The sequence below is a fragment of the Anas acuta genome, chromosome 7, assembly GCF_963932015.1.
Source record: "Anas acuta chromosome 7, bAnaAcu1.1, whole genome shotgun sequence".
Taxonomy (NCBI): Eukaryota; Metazoa; Chordata; class Aves; order Anseriformes; family Anatidae; genus Anas; species Anas acuta.
This window is the reverse complement of record NC_088985.1, coordinates 11,767,474-11,795,343: the sequence shown is the minus strand read 5'-3', so window position 1 is coordinate 11,795,343 and position 27,870 is coordinate 11,767,474. Positions and strand designations below refer to the sequence as shown.

The 27,870-nt window shown below is 33.7% G+C and overlaps 1 long non-coding RNA gene across 1 annotated transcript; it reads left to right on the top strand.

The window, feature by feature from the left end:
- Positions 1-28: 28 nt before the first annotated feature.
- On the top strand, positions 29-22,134 carry LOC137859899 (uncharacterized). The gene is made up of 3 exons (XR_011098639.1): positions 29-235; positions 17,071-17,173; positions 18,633-22,134. It is a non-coding gene; the product is annotated as an uncharacterized lncRNA (long non-coding RNA).
- Positions 22,135-27,870: the final 5,736 nt, after the last annotated feature.

Below are 27,870 nucleotides of genomic sequence, written 5' to 3'. Positions count from 1 at the left end.
GCTGTGAGTAGCATTTTGGAATTCCTTTCTGCTGTGGCATGAGAGTTGCATTTTACCTCAGTCTTTTCACCTTAGCTCTTGCCTGACACAAGCTGCAGGCTTGCTTGTGCGTGCTCTAGCACCTTGCCTTGCCTGCTTCACTTCAGACTGGCCTTATAGTCTGATTGGTCAGACAATCAGGCTGTTGGCTGGCCATGGCCACTGTCACAAAATCTGCACTGCCCTTCTTATTCAGGTACTGTGCAACTTTGCCTTGTGTTAGTGAAGATGCTGATGCTTCTTTATACTGTGGATTCTTAGCCAAGGACACAGTCAAACATCTTAATTTTAATGAATATCCTGCAATGCCAGTTTTCAGATGAAAATGAGGTTGTAGAAATTTCTTAGATTTTATTTGTTCCTTTTTTTCCTTAAAAAGTGACATCTAATCTTATCCTCTTTCATTTCATCTTTGATTTTTCTTACCTCAGTCAGGAAGGGATTTCAAGTCCTCCTGCAACCTTCCTCCTGTTTTGGAAATTGAGGCCCATTTTCTGAATGGACAGGTGTGGTTATTATCTTTCCATGCAGTGAATGGATCAAGTAAAGTTGGATTAAACTCTGTGCATGTTAAATCCTTGTGATGAAGAACTTTCTTTCTTGTAGAAGTAAATCCCAACTTTTGGAAACTCTGAGCCTTACATTTCCTATGTACATGTACTTTATTGGATGTGCTGTCTGTGATAATGTAAATGAGATTATATGCAGTACAGCAATAAGTCTTACTAGATAGACATATTTCTGAAGGAGGAGGATGAGCCTGGGAGTATCTGCTTCAAATATTTTATAAAGTAAACTATAACAGCATAATTTCAAAAGTATGGATCATATTATCAGTTGTTTAGCTTCTAGGTAAATAACCTCCTGAAAGAATGCTTGTTTGATTTTCCTAGAGCCAATAATTAAGTGTCTATGTTACATTCTGTCTGTAGTCATTGCTATTATGACACTAGCATATATCCTAAATAAAGAGCTTGCTAATTTCAAAGCTATTACCCATGTGGGATTTTCCATCAAAGAAGATAGAAGATAAAACTGTGATTAAAAATAGGAAATAAGTAAGAGTGAAACACTAAAACACTGCAGGAATTTTATCCAAAAAAAAAAAAGGGTGGGGGGATGGGATACTGATGTGTTGCAAAACGCTGGTAGATTTTAGTTTTTGCTTTGTGTTTGGGTTTTCTTGCACACTGAATTAAGTTCTAAAGTGAAGAATAAGTGTTCCCTGATAGGGTTGATCATTAAACAGAAATAAAGAAATTTATTAGGATTTTGTTGTTGAAATATCCTCTTAGTATATAGTCCTATTTTTCTATTGTGCATACAGGCTTACATACTTTTTTCCCTTGTGGCATAGAGAGATTCATTCATGTAGAATGTGGGGAGAGTTTTTTAATGATTGCAGTCATAACCAGAAGATGCCAAAATTACCTTTAGAGGCACTGGGTGTTTATTATTCCTGCATGTCAGACAATGAACATCTTGGCAGGTTTGACCTGTACCTTTTAGCTGAGCTGAGGGAACAAGGAGAAGAAATCTTCCAAACCCCTTTCTTCCACCATTCGACATTCCATGTCCTTCAGGACACAGGAAAGGAGGAGGAAAAAAAAAAAAAAAGGGCATAATATATCATACTGTGTAAATATAGGCTATGCATGGAAGTTGAGGATTCCAGCAAAACAGTTAAATGTCAGCCTGATGTGTGTTTTTCTTTCCACAAGGATTTGCTCCCAGACTTTGGCTCTCTATTAGTCCATGTCTCTATTGCAACTTCTTTAGCTTACAAAGTAAAGCATGTAGTTAAGTTCTTGCAGAATTGTATCTTGAATATGAAATGGTGAGGAATATTTATTAGGATTTTTAGAATTATATTCTGAAGACAAGGTGTAATATTTTTTTCTCTCATTGTATTTGTACTCGTGAATCCCCCAAACCCTGCTGTTCTTACTTGTAGTGTTTCATCTCCAGAAACAACTTTGGCTTGCATGACTTACTATTAGTAAAAAAGTACATTTTAAAATCACAAACTGGGGCTTTTATGTCAGAGAACATATATTATAAATGGAATATGCCAAGCTTTCTAAAATGTCTCAACAAGACCCTCGTTCATAGGCAATCAACCATCTTGCAGTGAGGGAACTCCTTGCAACTAGAACCGCACATACAGAAGTAATTATATAAGTTTCCTTATCGGTATCAGACTAAATGCCCTACGATACTCTACCGAGCTAGTCAATCTAGTCGTGGCCTGAATTTTCTAATCATGAGGTCTCAGCAAGAGCTGTGGCTGGGAGAGGAAGAAAAAGGAGGGGGGGAGGGGAGGATGGAGGAGAGAGAGGCAATAAAAAGGAACAAAATGAGAACAACAAAAGGAAAGAAAAGAAGTTTTAACAGATTTGAAGGCTTCCAGCCCTTCTTCTTTAATCTGCTACTTGCCTCTTTTTGCTATGACTACTGAAATATTGAAAACCCCAGTGGTTTCTCTAGATTTCTCTTCTGTTTCTGCAAATGACATCCAGTCAGTATATTGTGATAAAGGAAGAACAGAAGTAGAACATGAAAATTGCAGTGTAATGTTCACACTTATTTCACAGATTAAACATTAAAATTGAAAAAAAAAAAAAAATAAAAAATAAAAAATAAAATCAAATTAGAGAAACAAAGCTACCAAAGAAATCATAATTTGATTTTTAGGCATGAACACTGAGATACATGCTTTCTTTAGAATGCCTTGGGATTTAAACATATTGCATGTTTACTTTCACTACATATAGTTGTGACTATATGTAAGAAAATCTTTTTTTTTTAACAGTGTAAACAAAGCTGAAGAATTTGTTCAATACCTTGCAAAACCCACAGTCTACTAGCAGAGATAAATATTTCCCCATCAAAGTAATAATCCTCTGAAATTATTCACTGAAATCTTCTAAAAAGTTAATGATTTTAAAGGTTTATATATATATTATTAATGTGTAGATAGTGTATCAAGGATTCATGTTCTTACATGAGATTGTTTAGAAGTAAATGAGAAGTCAGAATCTTTTATTTTATATTGTGTTTGATTGTAGTCATTTTAGTCTTTGTCTCTTTGTTCTTTCATGGATGTCAATGGATGTGGGAGCAGGTCCACAGAGAGAGATTTCTTTTGTACTAATGGAACTTGTCCTACCCTTTTGAATCCTGAAATACAGGATATAGTGACCAGTGGGAAGTCTCAGCTAAAGTAGAACAGAATAGTGTAACTGAAATCTGATGCTGAGTCACCTGAGTTTGTTTATTTTTTAATTTAAAGTGGACCTTTCAATTTACATAGGCTTATGTAGGCCTATGAAGAAGGCTCTGAAGTACATGAGCTTATTCTTAACCGTTGTCTCATTTCTCTGACAAAATTACAAGCCCTGTAGAAGTTCAGCAATTATACAATCAATACATCAGTCTGAAGGTTTAAGAAATAAATAAACAAGAGTAAGTTTGTTTAGCTAAGAAGGATAAATTATTCTTGAAGCAGAAAGCAGATGGGCACTTGATTAAGTTTAACAAAATATGTTATTCCCATGGACTTCAACAAACTGCAGCATATTAGGCTTTGGCTAAATGAGTTGTTAGGTGTCCAAAATCTGGCAGAGGCAACTTATGAAGGTTGTTCACATTGTTAGAGAATGACATGGCAAAATGTCAACAGGTGAAATATTGGATGGACCCACTAAAAATAAACAAAGAAACAGGACCTACATTTTTTTTCCATTTGCTTAAAAAAAAAAAAAAAAATAAAGGCAAGCAGGTGAGAGAAGAGAGAGAGGTGCGTAAATTAGAGAACTTGATTTGTGTCCCTGAGTAAAACTTTATTTAAACAATGCTTGTTTTAACCATTTTCCATCTGTAGTGTAGTGGATGTTATCTTCCATAAAATATAAAGATCTTAAGTGTGTCAGGGAAGAACTCTCAATGTTTTGGGCTACATTTTTAGAAAATTCCAAGGACAAAGGATTTATTGGTTGGTTTTGTTAAATGGACAATTGAGATTGTAGAGGGAAATGTAAAATAAATACTTTTCAATATTTATTGATAAATCCTAGACATTGAACTAAAGCTAAGAAGGAAGCAATTTGGTATGTGTATTAGAGACAGTAAGCAAAGGATAAGGCAAAGGTATTTTTTCTACCAAAGGCAGTGCATGATTGTCTTAACCATGCTTAAGTGTCCATACACTAGAAATATAGTACCATTAAGGATATGATTAGCAATATAATCAATGGTTTAGTAAGTATTTGAAAGAAGTTATAATAATATGGTAATAGAAATTATATTCAAATTTCTCTCTGATTGGGGATATTTATTCACTTCATTCAGGTCAAATATTATGAAGCAAATAGGATCAACAATACCATTCTTGTGAACTCTCATAGCGTGATATACCCATCAGCGACTAGAGACAGAGTAAATCTTTGCTTTCCAAAACTGTTTATTTATGCATAAACTCCTGAATGATTCTGTAACTAAATAGCGAAAGACAGCCTAAATACATAAAATGCCAATAAGATCTGAATGATGTCTTCACCTTCTGGATAATATCTCCAGTAATTGTCACTGGAAAGTAATATTTTATTGAGAAGCTTCTATGAAGTCTAATAAAACCTGCATAAAATTTTAAGCTGTAACAATTTCAATTTCCCTTCTCTGGCAGATTGATGAAGAGAATTTTTCATCCTTTCATAGGTAGCTTCCTTAAATTCTTCCTGAAAATATGTATAAAAATCTTTTTTTTTTTTTTTTTAAATCACATACCCTTATCGACATACAAAAATAGTAGAAAGTATAGGTGAAAATAATTTCTCATGCAGCCTCAATCACTTCATTCTTGAGAGCTGAAGTTGTGATCAAATTGTAATGAGAGGAGTTGCTGTGTCTAGTATTCCATATGCAGTGAATCTAATATCTGATCTACTCAGTGCCATCTCATTATTATTATTATTATTTATCATTATTATTATCATTAAGTTATACTGGTATACAAGGGGTATACTAATCTGTGAAAATTGTCCTCTGTTCCCTCTACAATGATCTTAACTTAATTGAATACGTTTTGTTGGCTGCTTGCTAATAGTTCATTCTGTATAATACTCAAATACAGAAAATATATATTCAGAAAATATATGCTATTGTATATGGTGTGAAATAATTTGCTTTAGTTTTCCTTGTGGTAACTCAGACTAGAACGGCACATCTAGACTCAGTTTTTTAGGAGAAAACATAATATTGTAAGCCCATAGGAGAAGGCTGACCATTGCCTTAGCTGGGATTTTTTTACACTGAATTCGGTGAGGGTAGTATCAGGGTCTTTTCCAGTAGTTTCATGATCTTACTGAAAGTCTGTCAGATCCTGGGAGCCATCGATTATGATGCTGATCACTTTCAAACAAGCTGAGATAAAAAGATGTTTTGAAACCAAAACTTTATAGCTATAGCCAGTGTGATGAACTATCCCAAGAAACCATGGAATATAATTGCACTGTAAGGGTAACTTGAACAAGTTTCAAAGCACGTGTAAAATAAGACAACACTTAGAAAGATTAGATCTCTCCCTATGGCTCAGCCATCACACCTCAACATCCCTTAAGTTTAAACATATCATTATGTCAATGCATAAATAATCTACTATCTGACCAGACATGATGTCCTGTTTATTCACTTAAGCTTATCTGGTTTTAGACAGAGGAATAAATGTTGCTCTTGTACATAACAAAAGTAAATTTAAAAAATACTTTAAGTACTCTTTTTTGAAAAGTTACATAAAGTACAAGTGTAATAAATATCTTTTTTTTTCTTTTTTCTTTTTTTTTTTTTTTGATATACTGTTGCACAGTGCTGGAGTACTTACTAGTTTAGTGTCCTGAACTCTCGTTGTCATAGTGTCCTTAATTCTGTCCAATTTGATAAGTCTGTACACCTGCAAAAAAAAAAAAAGTGTATTTATTATATACATTAACAAAATCCAGTTTTTAATGCCAGCAAGATGAATATTGGTTCAGGTCTAACCCATAGCTTTACCAAAAATAAGCCATAGCTTTACCAAAAGTAACATTAACAAACACAGAACTGGGATATATTCTTTTAACAAAACAAGCCAGCAGGTTATTTGGAATTTTTTTTACAAGCATCAAAATTTCATTCTGATTTATCTAACGACCTTTAAGATTTAGGGTTATAGAACTTACTGTGATTTGATATGTGTTTTGTCTAGAAATGTTTCATGACCCATTTTCAACTAAGTAGTCAAAGTAGTACACTTTAAGATCTTGTTTTTTGTTGTTGCTATCGTCTCCCCCCACACCTCCACCCCCTCCAATAGCAAGTACACAATAAATGCACAGTTAAGTTTTAATGTAAGTTTTGAGGTAAGCAATCCTTACTGATAAAAATTATGGAAAAAAAAAAAAGCTGAAGGTTTAAAAATGCTTTCAGTAGTATGTGGAACACTGCAGAATACACTCTCTCACAGGATCAACATATCAACATTCAGAACTGTACAGCCTGTCCACTTCATCTAGAAGATGAGGCAGATTAAAAGGAGCAGAAATAAAGGGACCCTCTTCACACAGAGCCATGGCTGACCATTGCAGGCCAAATTCTGTCTTGGAGGAAAGGGAGTAGCTACTGATTGTTTTAGACAGCTGTAAACCATTCCAACTGTGAACAATTTTCACAGAATTTTCAGGGAAAGCTTATTCAAAGTACAATACTAAGGGTGTAAATGCAGTGTCTTCAGAGTTTATTCTGAAGTCCTCAGATTTATCTTGCTGCTTCCTGTTCTTCACCTTCCCATGTCCTCCAAGCAAATACTTAAACCCTCATCACTCTCCCTACCCATGTTCACATACGAATTATTTTCTCCTGTGGCTGAGTATGATCATGAATAGTTTAAGTGAAGTTAATTACATTCTTTTGTCTGGGTATAATTTGCATATATAGTACCAGAACTATAGAAGAAACTGGGTGATATGCACCTTTCTTACTGTCTCTCTTCAGTGGGAGGTAGGAAGGTATGAATAGGGCAGAGACTTTTCCCACAATTTGTAATAAGCAGTCTCAGGAAACAAATGCCATTTAAAAAAAGTATTATTTCTACAACTATGTAATTGCTGTTACTGGATTCTTCTTTAATTTTTCAACAATTAATTTGCTTTATTGCAAAAGCTTAAGAAAAAAAAACACCTCTCAATGCAGAAATGACCAGGCTCCATTCAACTGCTTTTAAGTCATGTTCATCAAATCATCATCTTTATTGTCATTCTTCCAGGAATATAATAAATATTTTTTCTTCTAGTAGAGTTTAATTTGTCAGCCTAGCATTATTACAACATTTTGTAGATCAATAGCAGGAAATTAATTGTACTGGTATGGTATAGTAAAGTTCAAAAATCTTCTTGCCTTCAGAGGCTTCTTAAGTAATTAATTTATTTTTGTTATAATCACTGTTTAGAGAACTTGCCTGAAGTAGCAGATAAGGGAAAATGCAAAATTACTGTACTATTAGTTTGTGATAAATATTTGTCAAAGGCAAAGCTAGTTAGGTCAAAAAGCACACTAAAATCTTGATGTTTGCCAAGGTGTTTTCTTCGCAGTGATGAATGAAATGCTATGATTCATGCCATAATCCATAGTGTAAATGAGGAAATTGTACTTCTGGCCTATTAGCAGCAATAATCCCAATGTTTAGAATTATTAGACACTGAGTTGTGCTACAGACAGTGTAGGCACATCACCAATACAAAGCACTTGCTGCATAGAAGCTTACAGTGAAACAGCAGTAATAAAGGGATACAGCAAAAAGACATTGGCAGTGAGCACCACCAGGCGCTACAGCAAGCAGATCTTTCACAATTAAGTGCCAAGTTCCCAGCGCTCTGCTGGCCCATACAGCAAACTCAGTATTAACGTCAGTTATGAAGAAAACAACTTAATCTTTGAAACTTTCTTTGATGCCCCAAGGCTGGTGCTTCACTATTCTGTCACTTTTCAAATCGGTCCAAGTTTTCAAAACCAAGCTGAACTAAATGCCTCCACTACATTTTGCTGTCAGTCTTGTTATTTTTAAAATGTTCATTTGGTTCTCTGGGCTTATATCCCATTCTTTCTGTCCTCTACGTTTTGTCAAATTTCTAATTACTGCATATGTCTCCCCTGCACACAAGTTAGATATGAAAATGTTCCTAAATTTCTTTCAGTATTAAGAAATGGGTTACAAAATTCACATTGCTTTGTATGTCTTTCTGACCTTTTATAAAGTAAGTTTCTTCTACATAAGCTTTGAAGATCCTAGCAAAAGCAGCTCTGTGGAAAGTCATTGAAATGAAGTGGAAACATCTTCATTCCATTCTAGTATGTTACTGTTGCCAAGTGGTTTTTGTTTTTTTTTTTTCTGTTTTTTTTTTTTTTTTTTTTAAATATTATTTTGTTTTTATTATTATTTTATTTATTTATTAATTTTCCTCTTCTGGAACCAAGTAGAGGAAAGACTTGGCAAAACAGAATCACAGTTCCTCATTTATATCAGTCCTTAGTTAACTGTTTCCCTTCCTTTTAGTGCTTGAACAAGTTAATCTATCTTCCAGAGAAATTATTTGCAACTCCATCAGGCAGTCCTAAATACTTGTAGATAGCTTCAGGCTTTGGTTTTCTGTTTGTTCATTTCCCTCCAGAAATGGAAAATTACTGGTGTATACAAGTGCTGCTCAGTTTAGTCCACTTTTTCAGAACATAAACCAGCAGCTTTTGTTTTAAGAAAGGCCTGAAGGCTTATCATAAACTAAAATAACTCTCTGCAGTAATTCAAAGATTTTTCATTTTTTTGGTTGAAATTAAGAGGGAGAAGGAAAAAAAAAAAAGCCTACTATATCCCTTCCTTTTGTTCCCTACCCATTATCCAGACAGAGCAGAGGGAAGATGCAAGGTTCCCAAGGGCATCAGACATGCCTGGTTTCTCTGAAATCATTTCTCTGGTCATGGTGGCTTTGGTGCCAGATTCTCACCATGAAATGGAGCAATGAGAATTCATTATCTGCAGGCACAGTCAAGAAAGCTTTTTCTAAGTGGTTTCGTCACATTTTAGGTGTAATGCTTTGATTAATGTTGAGACAGGCTACGTTTGTGGTACTGTGCTGGGACTGGCACATTCTGTCTGATTCCTGGCTGGAAAACTGCGATGATAGCCAAAAGTGAAAAAGTGATGTTTGCCACTGTGTGGATATTTTATACTTAGGTTAGTATTAATTTTTCACCATTCTGCTTTCCTGCTAAGGATGCACAATATTTGCCTGTTTTTGACAGGTCATCTTCTTCCTGAATAGACTTTTAAAATGAACTAGATTGTGCAGTATATAAGAGTAGAGAGATAAGATTGTTAGCTAATTGCTGGACCTGTGTTTCAGTGCTAGTGAAATTTCCACATTTTGTGTGCGATTAATTCAACATCTGAGGGAGATATTCTCTTTCACCAGGTAGTTTTGAGCTTTCTGTTGTGTTAATTGAAATCATCTGACTCCAAAGTACTTGCCTTTTGCAGTTAAAACAGATAAACTAGAACACTACATTGCTTATTCCACAAGCTTTATTGAACTGTCTTATCTTTTTTGTATTTCCATTTTCAGTGTCACTAGGGCCTTTCATAGTTAGAACAACAACATAAGTCTGGATATTCATCAACATGTACTTGAATTATACAGCAAGGAATGATTCATCTTTCCTGGAGATTTACAGAAGACAGTTAACATGTTGTGAATCAGCCCAAATCAGGTCATTGTTCAAAAAACAAACAAACAAACAGAACCTACAAAAAAACTAGAGGTAAAACATTGTCTTAAATTCATGCTTTAAACCTAGCTGTGTCTTGCTACTTCATCAAAAAACAGAGACAGATGTGCATTTAAATTCTTGTTAGCTATTTCTTGAGGTTTCTCTACGTTTTCCCTTCAATTTTCTAGCAATTGGATTCGCTCTTATTCTGCTCTATTAAGTAAACTTTCATGCAGCTCAAATTATCTGTGAAGTCAGAAGTACAGATTTGTAGCTATGTGGAAAAAACAGAACCCTGCTAGTTAACCATGTTTGTTTCTTTTTGGCTTTCTCAAGTTTTACCTGATGCATTTATTCCAAAGTTCCAATACAGTGACTTTCTGTCATATCCAGAAACTGGGAAATATGTTATCCTTTGTTTCTTTCCAGCAAGTTTCAATGTTGCTTTACTTTGGAGATTAAGTCATATTGTTGTCCTGATTTTTGATTTTTATTTTTTATTTTTTGTACCAACAAAGAAGCTGACTCTTCAGGATATTATGATTACTGTAACACTGTAGCTTTTCTATGGTTTTAACTAAATCTTGAATCTTAACCAGAAACTTCTCTTCCTGTGACCATGCTATCCTGCTGCTTCTCACAACTAAAAATCCAGTATGAGCATTTTATTAGGGTTCATTTACCCTAGTTACAGTAATAATGGGACAACTGAAGTCTGATTATAGTTGTTTTTTCAGCCCTCATAGCCTTTATGATTTCTCCTAGAATGTAGTATTTACTGTCCTTTTGGTTGAGAAAGGAGAGATAAACTTCCAAAACTATATATTTTCTTGAACTGGAATTTTAATCCATCAGAATTCTGTGTTATATAGAGACAGTTAATTAATCAGATCTGAAGCATTCATGTAATACTCTTTCACCAGCATGTCATTACCATTCCTGTACCGTGCTATTAGTCACATTAGCATTTCTAATTTTTTTTACAAGGTCTATTTCTAAATGTTCGGTCAAAATGAAATCTGCTTACAAAATAAAAAAAATATACATGTGCACACACACACACACACAGAGCAGATTCAATTATTGTCCACAAGGTATTTGAGTGATGAATCTATCAGTTTTATGGATTTATCTCAAGTATTTACTAACAAGTTTTTAAACCTTGCACAATTTTCAGTCTTCATTCTACAGTCTGAGCCTAATCTGAGAATGTTTCCTGGTTTGATTTGTAGGAGTTAACATATAGGAACAGTATGGCCTATGGTTTTCCCTTAAAAGGTTATTGGAAATGAACACATCAAAGAATCCCAAGTTCTGAAGAATAAAATTATGTTTATTTGCATTCAGATATGCTTCTTGGGCTAAGGAAATTGCAGAATTTAACATTTTGGCAGCAGCCAACTTGAAAAATATGGCACCTGCTGTTGTGATTTCTATGTGGCCATTCTTGTTTTATCTCTGTGACAGAAAGAGTAATCTCACAACATTAATATGTGTACAGGAAACTATGAATTTGTTTAAAATAAAGCTGCAAGAACATGAAAAGACTACTTGGCAAGGAAAGTTTCTTTCCTTTTAGAAACCAACACAAACAAACATTCTCTGAGGCTATTATTTCCAGCCAAACCAAGCTGATAAATCATGGCTTCTGTGTTACATGGCTAGAGGGACATTTCAAGGTGGACTCCCCAGACAGCAGCTTGCTACTGCTTGGTTTTAAGCTTCTCAGGTCATGAATATACTAAAACTTTGCTGCAACCTGAGCATTACAAACTCTGTATTCTCTGTTAGTATGTAATTTGAGTAAAGCAGAAGCTTCCTGAATACATGGCAGAAGCACCTGTTAGCCAGGTGTGAAGTGTTGACCCTCTCATGACAGCAGAGCAGGCAATGCTGGCCAAGCATGATGCTAACAGGAGACAGAAGTCAGAACCCTTGTTTGAAAACAGGCACAACTCAGTTGTAGCCTGCACTAATATTACATGAGGGTGTGGAGTGGCAAGTTGCAGGCTTGGAAAAGGTTGTGCTGAGATTGGCACTGGTATAGCTCATTTTTAGGTGAATTCTTGTGGCTTTACAGTTTTGAGAACTGGTGTTCAGGAGTGATTTCCAGCTTTTTCCTCCATACGTTTGTCCTTTAACTGTTGAATCTTCCAAAACTAGACAGCACTACAGATGTCAACAGGGGACATTCCTTTTTTGTGTTTCTGAACAGGACAAGATTCAGATAAAGAATCATTTAATCCCATATTACTTACAAGAGAAGTGCTCTGAAGCACTGTATGATATCTCATTAGGTCGGAATAATTTATAGGCTATGGGAGAAACCATTTTTCCTAAGTAAAAAGATAAGGGGATCGAGTGGCTGAATGTTTATTTTAAATCAAAAGTTTTACCAGAAACTGATCCTTTCTGGTTAGCCTTCTGGCTAACAACAATAACAGGAACAAGGGAGGAGAAAAAAAAAAAAAAATTAAAAAATTTGGAATTAAATTGCTATTTATCAAGAATTTGTATCAAAAAGTAGAATTAGAATTTAGGTTTTGCATATTTGCTTTTCATGGGGTGATTTTGGGATATCAGTGTACTTGATAGAATTTGCATCTTTTTTTTTTTTCTATGCTTCTCCTTGGCCAGAGCTGTTATGCAATCAGGGTAGACTATCTGACTCAGCAGAAGTTATATATTGTTAGAGTACAGAAGTACTCTACAGAAGTGCTACAGCAACCCAGTTTAGGATGCAATAATGCTGAAACAGTCTTGATTTCCTTAATGTATTAGACAGTAAATTGCAATATATCCTAACTAGAAAAAACATATTACATGGACATTCAAAAACTCAACAAATGTCCCACAGTTAGTCATTTCTTTTAATTAGTCAGACCTCCCAGTTTCCCAAGAGATGAAAAAAAAATAAAATAAAAATGTCTTTTTTTCACCCTGTTCACCATCCCCACTCCACGCATGGTTCTGGTGCATCAGAAAATCATACAGCCATTCTGTTTATCTGATTGTAGTAAGTAATCCCTTTGTTAATTACTGTTTTCATTTCTATCACTAGGAGCTGTTCTGTTACTGTTTTCTTCCTTAAATAATAGCTTTTGATGAACTGAATTGAAAACCTGAATAGGAAAACATGGATTTGAAATGCTCAAAATGCAGATTACATTTTGTTCAGTCCTCCTCTCAGTCTCTCACTGGGCTTCAATTCACAACATAAATGAAGTTCTAAGCCATTATAGATGTAGATACTAATCACCTTGAGATTTGGGCTGGAATCTGATGACATCTTTTGTGTATATGTACCATTATTTCCAGGCTTCTTGTTCAACAATAATTTTATAAGAGAAATAGTATTTTTTTTTTCTAGCTGCCTAAAATAAAGTACTTATTGTATTATCTAGAACTATATTCAACACATATCTGTACAGCACAAATGTTATTTTTTTCCCCAATAAAAAACATATGCTAGTGTGCCTAAGTATGCTATTACTTTAGAATGTGTATTGCATATCTGGGAAGGTATTTCTCTGGATTCCTTTTTGTTTACCACAACTGGAAGCAGTCAAAGGCTACCAATCTATAGCATTGAAATTATCCTATTTCAGCAAAGGTATTGTTCCTCTTTTTTAAAAGTTGCTATAATGCATCCTACAATGTGACTCATATATATACTAACGGTTTAAAGTAGTGATTTTGTCAGATATTATCAATAAGGAAAAACTAATAATCTGATTTTTAAAAAATCTTTGTAGTGTCTAATTTCCTTAAACTAGAAAATCATAGTTATAATTCTTTATAAGAAATTGTGTCATGCCAGGGTAATTGAATAAGGGCAATTGAATAAGGGAAGCTCCTGTCATATATTGTTACTATGAATTTGCACTATGTATTTACTATGTATTTGCACTAGTTGCAAGTAGTTTCAAAAGTTTGGGAATCACCATCAAATTATTTTTAGCCTTGACTTTCTTTGTTGTTGCTTTGTGTCTGGGTAAGATTTTTTATGTCAAAATAAATCTAACATGCACAAGATATAGCTGAAATACAAGAGTAATAAAACTAAGGTGATAATACATAGTTTATATGTTGTCTTACTTTTTTTTTTTAAAGGAAACAAATTGACATGAGTAATACTGCAAGATGTAAATGGACTCTGTTTCTTTAGATATTTACAATCGTGCTTTCAAGTTCCAACCCTTTTCATCGGTATTTTAGAAACTTTACGTCTTTAGTGCACTGCTCTCTACACAGACCATTTTTGTTTTATCTTATTAAGACAATTCCTGTTCATTCTAGTGGACTCCCATCCACTAGAATGGGAACAAGTCCTCTCCCCTCCTCTCCCCCCCCCCCCTTTTTTTTTTTAGTGCTAATAATGGTTGTAATTCTTGTAACTGTAATGACAATTGGGTTTAATGCTGTGACTTTTAAGATTTTGCATCTCTGAGGTACTGTGTGACTTTTGAGCATTCTGATGTTTCTCTTCACTGCAGCAGGAGATGACAATTCTAACACAAATGTGTTGTGTTTATTTCCACTGTAATTCATGTTTACTTTTCAGTATTAAAACAGGCTGTTCTAGGCAAGGAAAATTTCATTTTTGAAAAGAGAAGGAGCACATCACCTCTCTGCTAACGCCATTACCATTTCTGACAGTTTTATTTCCATATTAGTGCATCTTACTCCAGTGAGGTGTCTCTTCTCCAGAGGAGAACACTTTATGATGTTCTAAGCATCTTAGCTGGCATAAAAATGGTACAGCAGGGCTAAAATTGTTGCTCAAAATGCTACAAAAGACTGCAGTTCACAGTAGGACACTGCATAAATGAACTGTTATTTACATGTAATAATTTTCTTGGCTCTGACTTCAAGTTTTGTAACAGAAAAAACATCCATGATACCTATTCCAAAGTGGATGTTAGTCTCTAATCTCTAATCTGAATTTGTACTATGAAAACTGCAGATTTTTTTTTTGTCTGCGCTAAGTGTTAATTTCTGGAAGCAGCATTGAAAAAAGAGCTTCCCAAGAAATCTTGTAAGCTAGCTTTCCTTTTTTAATTAAAATAACCAGCAAATGAGCTTTTTGTTCTTCATGTATAAGCAGCCTAGTTGCAGAACTACTGCAGCAGTTGCACTAGGCAAGGTAAAGTAAGGCCACAGAGGTGTCAAATGTTCATGCTACATAAATCTGTAATTGGAAAAATTAAAGAACTGAAATGGTTAATACAATCTCATTTTACTATATCAGAACTACATAAAAAAATGTATTTGATATTGATTTTTCTTTTGAAATGTTAGGCATCAAAATATTTCAAACTATTTTATTTCAGGTTTCCCAGACCTGATCAAATGAACTTGGCATGAACTAGCAAGATATTTTCATTGATCCTAATTTTAACTTTTTATCGTGCTCCATTTGTGAGCTGTGTGCTCTTCTGTTTGACCTGTGAAGATGTCTGTTGGAAAGGCATGAACAGACATTGCTGTGAGATCAGTTCATCTCTCTCGCCATGGGGAATGGCAGATATAGCTATACCAGAGAACTATAAAGTTTGTTTTAAGGAAAGAATTCATTATTGACCTATTACAAATCATCACATATAGTCTATTCAGAGACATTTTGCAAATTTCTTAGTAAATAAAAGATTTGCAAGAATGATGAATAAAAAGCTGAACTCCTTAATTTACAGAGGATCATATCTCCATGGCTGAGCTTTTTTCCTTTCGTTATGTCCCTTTTTGACCTAAAAATATTTTCAACATTAGACCATTTTCAAATAAGTCAAAAGTCAAAGAGGGGGGTTTCTTGTTCTGTCTTGTTGAAAGTAGCCTACTATTTTTTTCTCTGAAAGGTATTATTGCCATAGTGTAGATATTTCAGAGGCCATATAATTAAATTTGATTATTTTTTTTTTTTTTCTAATTAACTCTTACAACAAATCCTGATTATACCACAGGACTCACTGGACAAGATAATTAAGAAGGTTTTTTTTGGTTGTCATTCAGCTGGGCATAATTGTTTCTGTCAGGACGCAATAGACCTAAGATGATAACTTTTCATTTCAGCTGAAGAAGTTATGACCTCTGGCTAGAACAATACAAAATTAAACAAAACAAAATACATGCTGTAAATGACAGATTCAGTGTACAGAGAGTTGATTCATGACACTACATAAGCATAGAAACAAAATCCTAGACACTGTTATTTTAGAAAAAGAAAGATCCAACATTTCTGATGTAAGCTGATTTTGACAGTTATCTGTTAACGGTCATAACTTTTAATGGTGCCTTTTAATGTAAGTATACAGGAAATTTGTGTAAAAAAAAAAAAAAAGTATTCAACTGTCTTTTGTGCACCATACAAGTTCCCTAGCCAACGAAAGGAGATCTCAGCTGTCAGCCGTCCTTATTCTGAATTATGTAAAGGCAGCAGCACTCAGGCAAAGGTCTAAGGTTAAGTGTTTGGTGGATCACGTGACAAAAGAAAATGATGTTACATTCTTTCTCTGGGATTTCTTAATTGCATATCCTCTTCCTGTGATATTCATTTCAATTCTGTGCTATGTAGCAAGGTCTGAATTCCTTGTTTTTTACTATCAAGAACAGTGTTTTCTTCCTCCTGCAAACTCATTCACAGAGTCTATTTTGCAGTATTTACTGAGCAGATAATGAAATATGGAAAATACCAAATTCTCTCTAACAAGAGAATAATGCTCATCCATTTTGTATTTCAGTCATATCACTAAGTATCTTTTCCAAAGTAGGTTGTGTCAAAATGTTCTAGAAGTAGTTCAATTAATTACATGTAATTAATGTTAATTACATCTAACAATTAGGAAAGAAAGTATGAATTAGATGTATAGGAAAATGATTAAATTCATAATAAAAGCATTTTGTCATGGAATTGTAGAATGCTTGGGGTTGGAAGGGACCTTAAAGGCGATCTAGTTCCAAAACCTCTACCATGGGCTTCCAAAACACCTCCCACTAGACCAGGTTGCTCAAAGTCCCCTCCAGCCTGGCCTTGAATGCTGCCAGGGATGGGGTATCCAAAGATTCTCTGGACAACCTGTTCCTGTGCCTCACCACCCTCAGGGTAAAGAATTTCTTCCTTATACCTAACTTAAATCTACCCTCTTTTAGTTTAAAGCCATTACCCTTTGTCCTTTGAAGTGCACCTTGATGATTTATGCTATTTGTATCCTTATAATGTTCAAAATGTTCTTTTCCTTTAAGGTTTTTATGACACACCCTGTGGATCTACATTTCACAGAATCAGAGAATTTCTTTCATCTTCTTTTCAAGAGAAAAGCATGTGGACCCTCAACCTTTTAATAAGGTATTAAAACTGTGTATTTATAATATTTGTTTCATTTACTCTGTGTTTTATTCAGGTGAGACAAAATGTGGAGTAGATAGGGACAGTGTTTTGAGTAAAAAAGATTAAGTTTGTTGAGGTTCTGAAGGAATTTATTCCGTAGTTCAGACCACCAAAAAATCTTGTACATCTTTACTTCTCTTTTGCAGTAGAGAGTCTCAGCATGATAAAGAAGTAAAGGGCTTCCTCCTGGTGCTTTGCTAAATTTTTGACTTGTCCTGAGACAAAACATAGAGATTCCCAAAAGGAATTAAAAGAGCATTTGAATGTTAATCAAAAGCTGGTATAAAGATTAAAAAAAAAAATAATAAAAAAAAAAGGAAAAAAAAGTCTGTGTTTAATCTGGCACGTTGCTCAAGAAATTAGCAAAATAAAGTCACTTTGCATAATTTGAAGCTTCCTACTGTTTTGTTGATATAGCTCTACTCCCACCAAAACAAACAAACAAACAACAACAAAAATAACAAACAAACCAAAACAAAACAACAACAACAAAAAAAACTCATGAGTGATAAAGGTTGGGATTTTAGAATAAGGTCTCTTTGCCAGGTGAAGGAGAGAAGACATCACTGAGAAACCGTACAGTGGTTGATGTCAAATATTTGTTGCACGTTGCAAATGTGGTGATGCATTGAAACCTACAGAGCTGAAGGTACTTCAGTAGCAAACTACATCAGTTCATATTTCATAGAATCATAAAATGGTTTGAGTTGAAAGGGAGTGTTTGATTAAATGGAGACATTTCAGGTATATAAGAGTTTTGTCCTCATTTGCTTGCGTTTTTGTTAATGAATGTTGACTTAATACTGGTAGCATGTCTTTCTGCACATGCAATAATCTTCCTCTGCTATTAATTATTTTATGCCAGTTGCTTCTTACAGTCAAGATTAATTAACCACTTTATATGAATCCAGAGAAGTCAGATACATATATGTGTATATATATGTATACTTTCAAATTGTGTTCTAAGTGGCTTAACTGATACAATTCGAAAATCTAGTATTGCAAATGTGTCAGTGTTTAGTCTCAGTAACTGTTTTACTTTTTACGTCATCTTATACTAACTCATGGATCTAGAGGCTCATGCTTTTAAGCAGTGTTGTGCTTTATCAATATTTTGTGTGTTATATGAAATGTCATGGTGATTATGCAGCCTCAGAGAACAGGGTCATGAAGTCTTAATGAATTAGTTATAAATCTATATGAAGATGGCCTCAGCTTGCTCAGTAACAGTAAAGAAATTTACTGTTTTAACCCCCTCTTTTAAGGGGTTGCTTGTGTCATTGGACAAAGTCAGTTATGTCTGTGCTGACACGATGAGTTAGAAAAGTGTGATTCTTGCTCATTTCTTGCACATTTCTGCCCTTTTTAATTAAATGTCTAGAAACTCAGTCTGATGTCAAGTGTTAACTTCCTGCAGTGTTGTGTCATCCAGAGAAAACTAGAAACAGCTGTGTCCAAAGGAAAAGACAATATGAAGTGACAACTTATGCTGGCCTGCAGGAGCTTGATCACATTAATTCCCTAATGGAGAAGCTAATGTATGTCACCACTCCACCATGTGTAATCATCTCAGACTGGAGAGAACAGTATTTCCTCCAGCTGAATAAGTTTTGATCAATTCTCAAAATGTTACTGCAACATTCATTTTTATCTGTGACTGGTAAAGAACTTTAATTTAAATATTACCACTTGTTGTTTTCACTTCACAGTTTTAAAGGAATTCAGTGAAGTGAAAGCGTAAATGATATAAATGATAAATAGATAATATTCATTCAAAGAGTATCAGTATTTGTCATGCTTCAAGAACCTGCCACATACCTATGCCTAAGCAGCTGCTCAGCTCTTACCTGAGGCTTTGGGATTAAAGTAGCCAGTGGTCAACCTTACTCAGCAAATTTTTTCTTTCCAACAAAGCTAGTGGGTTACTGTGATTAATGCAATGAAAGACTTGCACCTTCTGGTTCCAACTAAACATGCAGCAACTTGAAGTTCATGTACACACTTATATAAGTGTGTACAAACAAAATGGCTGAAAGAATAACAGATGTTTTCTGCTTGCAGGACACGGTTATACTATAAGAACTAAAATGCTGAACAAATTATATGAAATTAAATTTTATTAATTGTTTTCATTATTACTAGTCAGTGTGTATCTGTATAGATTTGTGAATGTATAAAGAATGCCATTTCTGTTACCTGCACAGTTCCAGTTAGACAACTGAAGAAAAGTACTATATCATCAGTTTTCATCTGAGTTTATGGTGTTCAAGCAACTGAACATTTATAACACTTAAAAGGCAAAGATCATTAAATGTAGTTGTCCAGTGTCTTTGCATGTACCTACACAAAAAGCTCTTTATGCTTCAGGCACTCACAAAACCACTGCCCGCATTCACCCCTGTGAATAAAAGCATTATATATTGATGGAAGATCTTTGCAAAGGAGTCCTGATTATCTTGTGTAGGGTCTTGCTCATACAGTAAGAGCTCTTCCACAAAGTTTGGCCTATTTTCACTTACATGTAGACATTTTAAAGACATATTTTACTTTCAAGCTTTTTATTGCATCATGAATCAAGTCTTTAGGACAATATGAATCCCATTACAAAATGTTGACAGTTTAGAGTAAACGGGGATGATTTTCCATCTATTGTATTTATCATCTCTTTCAAGGTCACCTTAAGAGAATTATGGTCACAGAATTTGTAGAAGCTTTAAAACTTTGGTCCATCTATTTAAATCTTTTATCAAATTGTTATTGCTTTTTCATTATGCAGGTGGAGATCAGTCCCACAAGAATCATGCAAATCAGGAAAGAATAGTGTAGCCTGTAGTAACCTTCATCTGAATCCTTTTGAACAATTTATAGACTACAAAGTAGTTGATTCTTACAAAACCTCTTGTGGCAAGTTATACTATTTACTTGTCCATAAGTGGTTGTTTTCAAAATCATCCAGCAGCTGGTTCTAATGAAATTGAAATTCACATTGATTTCCACTGTTTTATGCATGTAGACAGGGCTAAGCTGCACCTGGCTTTAGAGAGGACTGAAATAAAAATCGAAGGACGACAAAATGAGAATTACATTTGAGCTGCTTTCTAGTTTCTGTTCTCCTCAGTAACCTGAGGTCTACGGCTAAAACAGGTTTTTAGTACAAAACACTGTTTATATTTAGTTCACATAGTCTGTAGTACTCTTTTTTTGTCACAAGAGGAAGAAATCTAACTCTTCAAAGGCTATTTAGATATCTGTTTGGTCCATGTCATTTATATCCATTCTGGGCTTTGTCTGGTGCTATCTCAGACCTTCTATGGGGGTGTATCTCAGCATTTTCAAGCAGTAATTGAAGAAGATCTCCAAGGATCATGTAAGTTATAATTGCCAGTCCTGAGTATGTAGACTTTCTAGCAGGCTTCTTTTTTGTACTAGGCTGACTTGAAATATGAACCTATAAAGTCATGAAGACCAAGCACCTGAAAATATTTAAATTTTAGTCGTTACACTTCAAAATCATCTGGATAGCCAGTAGGAGACAATACAATGAGAGAAATTTCCCCAGGCCTGGAGTTATGTGAAGAGTGAAAGCAGAAAGTGAATTATACATAAAACACTTCTACATGAATCAAAGGGAGAAAGGGGAAAATGGTGAAAAACAGGGAGTACAGTTTCACCCTTTTCTTCTTTTCTGAACACAGGTGTTCAAGGTTTCCATAGAAACTTGAACGTAGTCTGATGGGGGAGGGAGGACGCATAACATTTCCTCCATTTCTGTTTAAATGCCATAAAAGCAATGGAAAGACTGATGTGTTGGTTTCTGGTTTGCATGATTAGGCCAGCTATATCTGCAAAGAACAGTCACTAAAACCAATGAATCTATTGAACCTACATGTCACTAGAAAAATTTAAGTTATAAAACAAACCTAAGAGGTATCAGGAGTTAAGATTAAGTTTGTCTTTCATCTCAGTAGGTGACACACTTACATTATATTAGTTAAATGGATTCCTTGTAATGTGTGTGTCTACAATTTTCACTATGTTTATGAAAAATTACTATATTTTCCCTTTAAGGAACATTTCTGTAATTGTTTTGGTCTTTCTGCAATACCTAATGTTAGCTAAAAAATTGTGTGTTTATTAGAGTTCTTCTCTATCCAGTGAATAATACCTAGAAAATTGATAAAAATTAGCTGAAAATAAGCTATGTAAAATGAGATACGTGCCAAATGTGTTGTTCAGAGCTGGTGTATACTTTATTTGTTCTGAGGCAGGCTACACATAGTTGTAGTTAATTCAGATGCTATCAGCCTAAGCAACTAACAGTTACTTTTACATTATCAACTCTTGGTACTCTTCAAGATATGAAATGTTTGAGAATGAAAGACAGCTGTAGATTAATGTTTTTAATACTTTGTACTTTAATAAAAAAAGTTAGAAATTAAAGGTGTTCATTCTGGATGAACATTTAGCTAAACTGTGATCTGTAGAACTCATGCAGAAAGTGCTTAGTTAAACATTAGCTTCACAACCCTTTCATAGAGATTGGGTTTGGGTGTTTCTACACATGTACAGGAGCAAAATTAACTGTATCACAAGGAAAGGCAGCTATTCCTTCATGTTAGGAAACAGGTAAGTTCAGTTCCATAGAGGGATATGAACTTAATGCTAAGAAGGTGATGACATTCCTATTCTTTGTTGCAAGGACTTCCTACACTTTTTTGCATTAACTGGTCATAGCATGAAGTGCCTTTAAATATATATATGTATAAATATGTGTTATATGCTAATATTATATACTAATATTATATATATCTTATATTTATATATCTTATATATAAATATATATTATATGTATACTTCAGTAAGTAGTGGCAGATGGGATTCCCTATTCTGAAGTGAGAGGCTACAAATGAGGAGCAATATTAGGCAGATAAATAATGTATGTTGTTGGAAGACGGGTGCAGCATAAAAAGAGCTGCCAGGGCACTTGGCCTGTGCCAAAGCCCTAGGAATTTTGAATGACAGTGCTCTCCTAAAATCCATCATAAGGCTTAAATGCATGCCCACACAAATTTTACTCACAGTGAAACTATTGGATGTCAACTACCACATGCAATTGCTTACTCACCTACTCTTGGACGTATGTGTAATGCACAGTTCTGTTTATGGTTGAGAACAGGCTGGAAGACTTTGGGTTTAGATTTTTATTAGAACTCCAAACTACTGTAATTAAGTTACATTTAATTATAGTAAAATGAAAGTTACTTTTATTGTTGTTGACTTTCCCCCTATTGCTTATCTTTTTTGTTTAAAATTCATAAATAAATAAATAAATAAATGCTGGCTGCACTAAAATGGAATAGGTGCAATTATTTCCATCTACATGCTATTGTTTATAAGGAATGGATTGGATTTTCTCTTAGGTAGAAATATACACTTTTCAAATTTTAATTTGTCTACTGAAAGGTAATAGATTACTACAAGCATATTGAATATATGAAATGAAAGTCATCTTGAGATTAAATCCAAAGTGCCAATAACATTCTCATTATTATTTAATATTTATGGGGTATGTATGTCCCATCTTTTACCTCTATTGTAATGATTAACTAAAAAAACACCAAAAACATTATTATTTTAGGTTGGCTGATGTAAATCTTGTTCCTGCTTCCCTCCCCCCCCCCTTTCTTTCTTAATATTTATTTGTAAAATCAAATAAGTGATTCAGCATGCCTAGATTTTGCAGTGCATATTCATATACACTGCAAAAAAAAGTAGATTACCCTTTTCTGTCTTTAGATCTAATCAACATCAGCTGGACTATTTCAATGATGGTTTTAGCATGTGTGGTCATAAAAACGGTCTCTTTTACTTCCATGCACTTTGAATCATACTATATTGGTCAGTATCTCGTAGTCTCACTGAAACAATATTTCAGAGTGTTGTTTCCTGAGTAATATTGGCAGAAAATGTCTGGCTCCAGTGGACTGAAGGCTTCAATGTTATATTGAGGATGTTGTTCTCATTGAAATAGTTTTAATTACACCTTTCATGAGAATTAAATGAATAAATATAAATTAAAATAATAATAAAAACAAAAGTAGTGGATAATTGCACTAAACAGGAAGGGAGATGCCAGATGCTAGTCATTCAGCTAACTGAACTACTGGAAATACTTAACATTGTGAGGATGAGGGCAGACAAAGATCAAATATGGTATCACAGAAGATCCGCAAAAATCAGACTAAAAATATCTGTATGATAGCAGTCCTGATACTCACTAATCTGATAAGAGTTTTTGTTTAATTTGTTAATAGAAAAAGAAAAAAAAAAAAAAAAGGAAATATGAAAGCATAACAAAAATATAAGAAAAAAGAATAAATGACAATTCACAGAATTTTTACAAGTATCAAGTGAAAAACATTGCAGTCACAGTTGATAAGGAAAAACGTTAACTTAAATGTCTGATACTGAAATTGCCTCTTAAAAGGTATTACCTTTGGTTGACATTCCTAGAACTTGACACTGTCATTGTCTTGGATCATCTTTTGAAGATCTGAAATGCACAGTTAAAATATTCTCTTAATGTGCATCAAGTTTAAATAGACAAAAAAACATACATGTGCACAAGAATTTCTAGATTATATATTTCGTATTTATGCATACTTCAGTATTCTTCCATTAACCAAGAAATTGTCTTCTGTTTAGTTTGTATATTTTATACAAGAAATAGGCTTATTTTATTTTAAACGTAGCAGCTTCAACTCCCTTCTTCATAATGAAATATGGTTTTACATATATATTTATTTGATCTTCATATATCACCATGCACAGAGTAAAAGACCTGAGAGTACAGGTCAAAATCTGTAGACTGGTAGTATTTGCCCATTCCTTGATAGCAGACAAATTCAATGACATGAATACATCATATGATTGGCATGGCAATCTGTTTTAATCATTAGAAGTGTATTATCATTCAATTCCTTGAAAAAGCCACTGAACTTGTTTTGGCTTATTTTGCCAAATTTAAGCCTTGAGTAATTAAATAAACAAATAAATTAATAAAATAAAAAATCCTTTATCGTTGGGCTACAGCTAATTTGGACTCGTGAAGTTTCCATAAATTTTGTTTCCCTAATAAAGAAACACTTGGGTTCTAAAGTCCTTCAGAATGTTAGGACCTTGTTTTATAGACCTCTGGTAGTGAATTTACTGCCTGGTTTAAATCTAAAAAGTCCAGCTGTTTCGAGTGTTGAATTCTTAATGACTAAAATATTGGATTTATTTAGTCATGATAAATAAGACAGCATTTGTAGCATTAGAGGAGAATTAATTTACCAATCTATAATAGTAGGCCTTGATCCCACAATTCAAATTTATGGAGGCCATTTATGTGAAAGTCAATGCCAGCATTCTACATCATTAAAATGAACAATATGATCCATGGGATGCCAATATAACAGCTCTTCAGGACCTGAAAAATTTACTAAGAGACTTTCAATTTACTCCATTGTTAAAAATCCATGGAAACCACTTCCAGAAAACTCATGGATATTTCTACTTAATGATGGGGCTACTGGTGTTTGAATTCACAGACTAGTGCATCTAAGTTATACTGCTTCGTTAAAAAATAAATAAAAACTAAGTGGGGGGAGGGGGCACAAAAACAAGCAAATGAAAAATAGACTTTATGGTACTTACATAAACTAGGCCAAGATACATCATTATCACATTGGTAACAGATGTTACTTGATATTTTGCTATCAACAATGTGATAGAAAATTATTAATACACTGCTTTCTTCATTGTAACAGAATTTCAGTTTGACCAATCTTAATGCTGATTGCTGTGTATTAACTAAAAAACGTATTTCTATATAAATATAATATGGTTACATGATACTTCATAGAATTAATATTGAAAAAGTGTTTTTCCAAACTGACATGATTAATTAGATCCTTGAAGGGAATGACACAGTTTCATTATTTTTATAACCATTGCTTTCACTGAACAATATTTTTCAAGTCCCTAGATATCTTGGGATAAGTTTACTCCCTTGGAACTCTGTAGCTAAAATGTGGTAAGCATATCTCCGAGCATATTTTATTGTGATCACATGAACAGAGCTGAAGACTTGAAGAAAGAATATGTGCATGCACATTTCATGGACATTTCATATAAAAATATGCACATGCCACTATCTGAATAACATCTCTTATAAATGAAGGTCTGAATCTCTCAATGGAATATTGATGTTACTATTATACATGGAAGCTTTTCTTCTAATTATTGCCTTCCTCTTCTTTTGATGTGCAATAACATTAATGTCTGTAGGCAAATTTGCTGTGGAACATGTAGGCAGTCAAACTGAAAACTAATCATGCATGTCTCTTATATTCTCTTGTAATAAATGGTGTATTTTTTACAGTTACACAGAATTTAACAATCCTAGGGTATTATTCATTACCAGATATCACCAGATATTCATTACCATATTGTCATTACTGATGTTCTGTTGTGACATCTTCCACTATTGACTGAGCCACATTTTATGTGGAGATTTCTCTCTTCTCTTTGCTTTACAAGCCCTCCACCCCCTTTTTTTTTCACCACATAAAACAATAGAAACTTCTACAAAATATATATATATATATTTTTTTTTCAATGCATCTATTTTATGTATTTCTGAGGAATTAAAAACAAAAGGTGTACATTATCCAAGGCATTGGAAAAAAAAATTAAGCATGAAACACATTATATAAATTTGGGATTCATTAATTCTTTTTTTTTTTTTCCCTTTGAGAAGCAAAAGTATGTCTCAATTATACATCAAAGGACTGTATCTATTCTAAATATTTTCCTTCATCTAGTATGTGTTTTATATCAGTGGATAATTAATAAAGCCACAGGCAGGCTGATATAGGTGATACCTATAGCTATGGTGATTATCTATATCAAACTGAAATCAATTGTGTTGGTACTTTAAAATTTTTACATAGCTTCTGGAACAAGAATTCTATTTTTCTAAAATAAAAATTGATATAAGTTATGTCACTGATTGTATTGTAAATTGTTTGGATATTATTTCAGTAATAAACACTAATATCTGTGTTTGCTTTAGCAAGTTTTCTGGAGGCACCAAATGAAATAACAAAGAAAATATTAACATTGCAGCAGTTATGTCTGTAATTCTTAAAAGCTCAGAAGTTTAAATTCCATGAGAATAGCTTCCAGGTGCTATAATTTTGAAGACAGAAAACAGTTAATATGAAACTTGTATTGCAATTTTGTAACAGTACCATCAGTCACAAACCTTTTTATATATGTATTAGACATTTTACATATGCAGAATTTATTTTTGAGCCACCAGATCTCTGATTAGATGAATTATTTAACTGTTAATTTGACAAAACTTTGAAAAGATGAATATAAACATAACTAAGGTTGTTGGAAAAAAAATATTGGAAGGCTGTAAGACAATCTTCTCTCTGTCACTGAGTTAGAAACAAACAAACAAAAATCCTCCTTCCAAATTCATTAATATGTACTTATATTACATATAAATATTACTTAGTAAGAGTTATAGCTAGATTTAAGGTCAGACATAGGTCTTACCTTTTGCTGTTTTTTACCTATGCTAGCCACTGTAAAAAAAAAAAAAAAAAAAAAGACATGCAAAACTAGGAATCAATCAGAATTTTAGTGATGATAGATATATTCATATGAATGTTTTCCATAACTTGTTCTCAGATAGCTCCTGGAGTTTTTTAAGATATGTATATATTTATGTCACCCTACCTAGATTGTTGCTTTTTTCACTGATATAGCATTTTCTGGCCTGAAGGACCACATTAATTAAATTTTGTCTGGACTACAGGTGTTTCACCATTTAGAAAAATAGAAAATTACATGTAGACTCAAGTGATCCAAATGGAACATTTTGCGGACTGAATGGCAGATTAGTAGAAAATGGAAGGGACAGACACAGTTATTATTTTTGAAAATCCATCAGAGCCACACAACTTGTTGAAAGGTGGGCCAGGCTCCTAAACTGCAGCAAAAATGGCACAGCTATAAGCAACCTCTAATGTGTTTCACTGTAGAGACAATATGACTGATAGTCAGGAGTTGTAACATTATGTCCTTGACTTTGTCAGTATTTACTGTATGAGGTTGATAAAGTCATTTGACTTTTCTGCATTACTGTTTCTTTATGAGACAAGTAATTCTGATCTTTCATGGTAAAGTTCAATGAAGACTGTTGATAAAATAGTCCAAGTCTTGTGCTAAAGAATGCTTATGGTTTAGCTCTTCGATGCTTCAGAAGTATTTCAAAAGTATTGGAAAGGGAGCTGGAAAATTCAGCTAGCATGCAAGTGTGTGTTGATGTAAAATGGTATATTATTAACTGCAATAATCATTAGATGAGTTTCACTTTGAAGAACAAAATGCGAACATGAAATATTTTCTCCCATTATAAGAAAACTGAGATTGATGGCAGAATATCAGGATCCCACCAAGGTAAACTGGAAAATAAATAAATAAATAAAAATATAAAACTCATAGTAAAGAACCCAGTAAACCTGCAGGTGATTTTTATTTATTTATTTTTTATAGAAGATATTTCTAATATTATTATCATTGACATGAACACAGTG